The sequence below is a fragment of the Puma concolor genome, chromosome D1, assembly GCF_028749965.1.
Source record: "Puma concolor isolate L17-30 chromosome D1, mPumCon1.1.hap2, whole genome shotgun sequence".
NCBI lineage: Eukaryota > Metazoa > Chordata > Mammalia > Carnivora > Felidae > Puma > Puma concolor.
The window spans coordinates 36761815-36767753 of record NC_141676.1 but is presented as its reverse complement, the minus strand read 5'-3'; positions in this window follow the sequence as shown (position 1 = coordinate 36767753).

Here is a 5939-nt window from a genome sequence, read left to right as displayed (position 1 = left end):
GACAATTGGCTTCACTGAGTGACTGACCCAAGAGGAGACCAAGACAGAGCTTCCATGTGTTTTATTACCTAGTTTCAGATACCACATAATATCACTTTTGTTTTATTGGATGCATTGAAAGCAAACTACAAGGTCTGGGCCACATTAAAAGGGAAGGGAATTTAGATCCAATGTTTGAAGGAAGTGCCAAAGAATTTGTGGACTTACTTAAATTGTGATAGGCCTTTGCTTTAGCGCTCCTTACTTGTTGAAATGTTCTCTTTGATTCTGCTTGGCTACACTCATCAGCTCTCAAGTCTTTGTGCAAATCTACGTGGTCAAAGAAACCTCTCATGACTCTTGTAGCAGACACCATTATACCAATCCCCTAATGTTCATTTTTCCATTTCCTTTTACCATTTTCCTAGCTTTCCATCTAACACTTGCAACCACGACAAGTCGTTCTCGTGCCACTGGAGCTGCTTTGCCATTTCCAGAGACCCAGAAGTGCCTGGGAGCTTACATTCCATCTCAGTCCCACCAGGGTAGCCCTCAGCATGATGTGGAAGTTTAATAGCCCAGCCCTCTCATCTCTTGTTGAGACAGAAACTGATTTAGAGTCCAGAGATCCTGTGCAGTATCAGGCTAGGGCCAGTAATTCGCTTGAAATTGAATCTTTGCTTTCTTTTTCATCATTATCCTGTTTGCCCCAACATTTTCTTTTGATAACACTTGTAATAAGTCATTTGTACCCTTACTTTGACCTCTGGGTCAGTTTCCTGAGAACCTGATGTAACTACCCAATTTAAACCTGCAAAATTTCTACCACCTACAATACATGTCTCTTAGCTCTTCTCTCTTTTTCTAAATGTTTATTTATTTATTTTTGAGAGAAACAGAATGTGAGTGAGGTAGGAGCAGAGAGAAAGAGAGACAGAGAATCCAAAGCAGGCTCTGTGCTGCCAGTGCAGAGCCTGATGTGGGGCTCAAACTCATGAACCATGAGATCTGAGCCAAATCAGACACTTAACCAACTGAGGCACCCAGGTGCTCCTCTTATTTCTTTATTATTCAGTAGCACCTATCACCTTCTACTATACAACGTACTTACCCATTTTCCATTTACTGCCTGTCTTCCACAACTAATAAGTAAATTCAACTAGCACAGAATCATTGTCTGCTTTTTTTTTTTTTCCTATGGCTCTAAGTAAGTTTTGTTCCTTCCATTACTTTGGGAATATTAGAAATTTCCCTGTAAGGGTGATGCTTAGTGACCAGGTGAAAAGTGAGCAAAGTATCAATTACCATAGAAATTTCACAAACCTCATTACAGTCCAAAAAGCAGCTACCTTCATAAATGATGACTGAGCTTTGAAAATTTGTACAATTTTAACACAGTAGAATCTTTAGGATAAATTAAATGTGGACAAGCATCTGTCTTAGGCAATCAGTGGCACAAAAGTAGAAATCTAGTAGCCAAAGATCTTTTCCAGCATCATATTGATGATAAAAATTGCAGACCTACAGTCCCTGTTATTTTTCACTGCAGAGTGAAATATGATCATGAATAAGCAAGAATAGAAACTGAAAGTCTCCTAACTACCCCCACTATAATCATCTTACTTCAGAGTACAGAAATTCCAATCTAAGAGTTTGGAGCAAGATGTGTGTGTGTGTGTGTGTGTGTGTGTGTGTGTGTGTGTGTGTGTGTATGTCAGAGAGAGAGAGAGAGAGAGAGTAAGAGAATATGAATGTTATATACTGCATCCTTTTTCTCTTTTTCCAGAAATGTTCTTTTGTCATTTCTAAATTTGTTTATGTATTTCTTATTGTTGACATAAGATATCAAAATGCCTATGTACCTCATTCAGAGGCTTCTTTGGTATATACTAGACTCTATCAGAGATACAGCATGTAATGAATATCAATTTCACCCTGTTTATTGCAGATCTGGCTCATGGAATCTCTTATACCAATTCCCTACCTGTGTGTAGCAAAATATATTTTGTATCTTTGATTTTCTCTTCCCTTTCCTTTTTCCTGTGGCTATTAAATATGATGGAGTGTAGTGTGAAAGAATGTGAATGTGAAGAAATAAAATTTATAGCTTGCTATTCGTGATTTTTACTCTTCCAACTAAATCATAAACATTGATTTTATCTATTATTTGACAGCATATAGATAAATGTTTCATTCACTGTACTAATGTCAAGGAGCCCTACATTTAAAATGTCTAAGCTATCAACCTCAGTTGAGTTGCAACCTTCTAATATTTTATAATGGATGATTTCATCATTCATTCACTTATTAAATAGTAATTAAGTGAATGCCTACTCTATGTCAGATATCGTTGTAGGAATTGAAGATACAGCAGGGAACAAAATAGATAGTAATCTTTATCTCTGTCTAGTTTTTTGGGTTTCAGAGACTGTGCATGTAATCTTACCAACAATACCATTCACATAGACTACACGATGCATATTACATAATGTGACACACCCTGAACAATGTGAACACAAAACATAGTTTAATTATTCAGTATATCTTGGTGACTATTTTTGTGTACTACTCACATCTCTGTTCTAGATACTTGGGATATCTTGAAGAGGAAAATAAACAAAAGTTCTGAATTTCATTTTATATTTTATTTTTTACATTTTATTGAGATTTTACATTTTCTTGAGAGGAGGTAGATACTTGAAAATTTTACAAAAGCAACAAAAAATTAAAAATTCAAAAATAAAATTATAGTCATGGCTAAAAGGTGATAAGTCATATAAAAATAAGCAAACAGGGGCGCCTGGGTGGCGCAGTCGGTTAAGCGTCCGACTTCAGCCAGGTCACAATCTCGCGGTCCGTGAGTTCGAGCCCCGCTTCAGGCTCTGGGCTGATGGCTCAGAGCCTGGAGCCTGTTTCCGATTCTGTGTCTCCCTCTCTCTCTGCCCCTCCCCCGTTCATGCTCTGTCTCTCTCTGTCCCAAAAATGAATAAACGTTGAAAAAAAAATTAAAAAAAAAAATAAGCAAACAAATAACATGATAAGGGGGACCTGAGGGAATAGGCATTGCTGAGTAATTTGCAGCTATAAATAGGGTAGTCAGATAGATATTGCTTGAAGAAGGTAAAGGATTTTTGCCAAATATCTTATGGTAGAGTACTTTAAGGAGTGGGAACAGCTAAGCTGCTAAGAGCAAAACTGTTAAGATATTAGGAAGGATAGTGGGGTCCTGTGGGCCATTGCAAGAGCTTTGGTTTGTAATCTGACTAAAACTGGCAAACCCTGAAGTTTCTGAGCAATGAGTAAAATAGTTGACATGTCGTAAACTCATCACTCTGGCTGCTCTATTTTGACAATAGAAGCAATGAAATCAAAGAGAGGTCATCGGATAATCCAGATGAGAGATGATGGAGGCTTGAGCTGGTGGTAACATTGGACATGCTGATAAGTGGTGGATTTATGAATGCATTTTAAGTAATGAACCAATAGAATTTTTTTTATTTATATATGAAATTTATTGTCAAATTGGTTTCCATACAACACCCAGTGCTCATCCCAAAAGGTGCCCTCCTCAATACCCATCACCCACCCTCTCCTCCCTCCCACCCCCCATCAACCCTCAGTTTGTTCTCAGTTCTCAACAGTCTCTTATGCTTTGGCTCTCTCCCACTCTAACCTCTTTTTTTTTTTTTTTTTCCTTCCCCTCCCCCATGGGTTCCTGTTAAGTTTCTCAGGATCCACATAAGAGTGAAACCATATGGTATCTGTCTTTCTCTGTATGGCTTATTTCACTTAGCATCACACTCTCCAGTTCCATCCACGTTGCTACAAAAGGCCATATTTCATTTTTTTCTCATTGCCACGTAGTATTCCATTGTGTATATAAACCACAATTTCTTTATCCATTCATCAGTTGATGGACATTTAGGCTCTTTCCATAATTTGGCTATTGTTGAGAGTGCTGCTATGAACATTGGGGTACAAGTGCCCCTATGCATCAGTACTCCTGTGTCCCTTGGATAAATTCCTAGCAGTGCTATTGCTGGGTCATAGGGTAGGTCTATTTTTAATTTTCTGAGGAACCTCCACACTGCTTTCCAGAGCGGCTGCACCAATTTGCATTCCCACCAACAGTGCAAGAGGGTTCCCGTTTCTCCACATCCTCTCCAGCATCTATAGTCTCCTGATTTGTTCATTTTGGCCACTCTGACTGGCGTGAGGTGATACCTGAGTGTGGTTTTGATTTGTATTTCCCTGATAAGGAGCGACGCTGAACATCTTTTCATGTGCCTGTTGGCCATCCGGATGTCTTCTTTAGAGAAGTGTCTATTCATGTTTTCTGCCCATTTCTTCACTGGGTTATTTGCTTTTCGGGTGTGGAGTTTGGTGAGCTCTTTATAGATTTTGGATATTAGCCCTTTGTCCGATATGTCATTTGCAAATATCTTTTCCCATTCCGTTGGTTGCCTTTTAGTTTTGTTGGTTGTTTCCTTTGCTGTGCAGAAGCTTTTTATTTTCATAAGGTCCCAGTAATTCACTTTTGCTTTTAATTCCCTTGCCTTTGGGGATGTGTCGAGTAAGAGATTGCTACAGCTGAGGTCAGAGAGGTCTTTTCCTGCTTTCTCCTCTAAGGTTTTGATGGTTTCCTGTCTCACATTCAGGTCCTTTATCCACTTTGAGTTTATTTTTGTGAATGGTGTGAGAAAGTGGTCTAGTTTCAACCTTCTGCATGTTGCTGTCCAGTTCTCCCAGCACCATTTGTTAAAGAGACTGTCTTTTTTTCCATTGGATGTTCTTTCCTGCTTTGTCAAAGATGAGTTGGCCATACGTTTGTGGGTCTAGTTCTGGGGTTTCTATTCTATTCCATTGGTCTATGTGTCTGTTTTTGTGCCAATACCATGCTGTCTTGATGATGACAGCTTTGTAGTAGAGGCTAAAGTCTGGGATTGTGATGCCTCCTGCTTTGGTCTTCTTCTTCAAAATTACTTTGGCTATTCGGGGCCTTTTGTGGTTCCATATGAATTTTAGGATTGCTTGTTCTAGTTTCGAGAAGAATGCTGGTGCCATTTTGATTGGGATTGCATTGAATATGTAGATAGCTTTGGGTAGTATTGACATTTTGACAATATTTATTCTTCCAATCCATGAGCAGGGAATGTCTTTCCATTTCTTTAAATCTTCTTCAATTACCTTCATAAGCTTTCTATAGTTTTCAGCATACAGATCCTTTACCTCTTCGGTTAGATTTATTCCTAGGTATTTTATGCTTCTTGGTGCAATTGTGAATGGGATCAGTTTCTTTATTTGTCTTTCTGTTGCTTCATTGTTAGTGTATAAGAATGCAACTGATTTCTGTACATTGATTTTGTATCCTGCAACTTTGCTGAATTCATGTATCAGTTCTAGCAGACTTTTGGTGGAGTCTATCGGATTTTCCATGTATAATATCATGTCATCTGCAAAAAGCAAAAGCTTGACTTCATCTTTGCCAATTTTGATGCCTTTGATTTCCTTTTGTTGTCTGATTGCTGATGCTAGAACTTCCAGCACTATGTTAAACAACAGCGGTGAGAGTGGGCATCCCTGTCGTGTTCCTGATCTCAGGGAAAAAGCTCTCAGTTTTTCCCCGTTGAGGATGATGTTAGCTGTGGGCTTTTCATAAATGGCTTTTATGATCTTTAAGTATGTTCCTTCTATCCCGACTTTCTCAAGGGTTTTTATTAAGAAAGGGTGTTGGATTTTGTCAAAGGCCTTTTCTGCATCGATTGACAGGATCATATGGTTCTTCTCTTTTTTTTTGTGAATGTGATGTATCACGTTGATTGATTTGTGAATGTTGAACCAGCCCTGCATCCCAGGAATGAATCCCACTTGATCATGGTGAATAATTCTTTTTATATGCCGTTGAATTCGATTTGCTAGTATCTTATTGAGAATTTTGGCATCCATATTCATCAGGGATA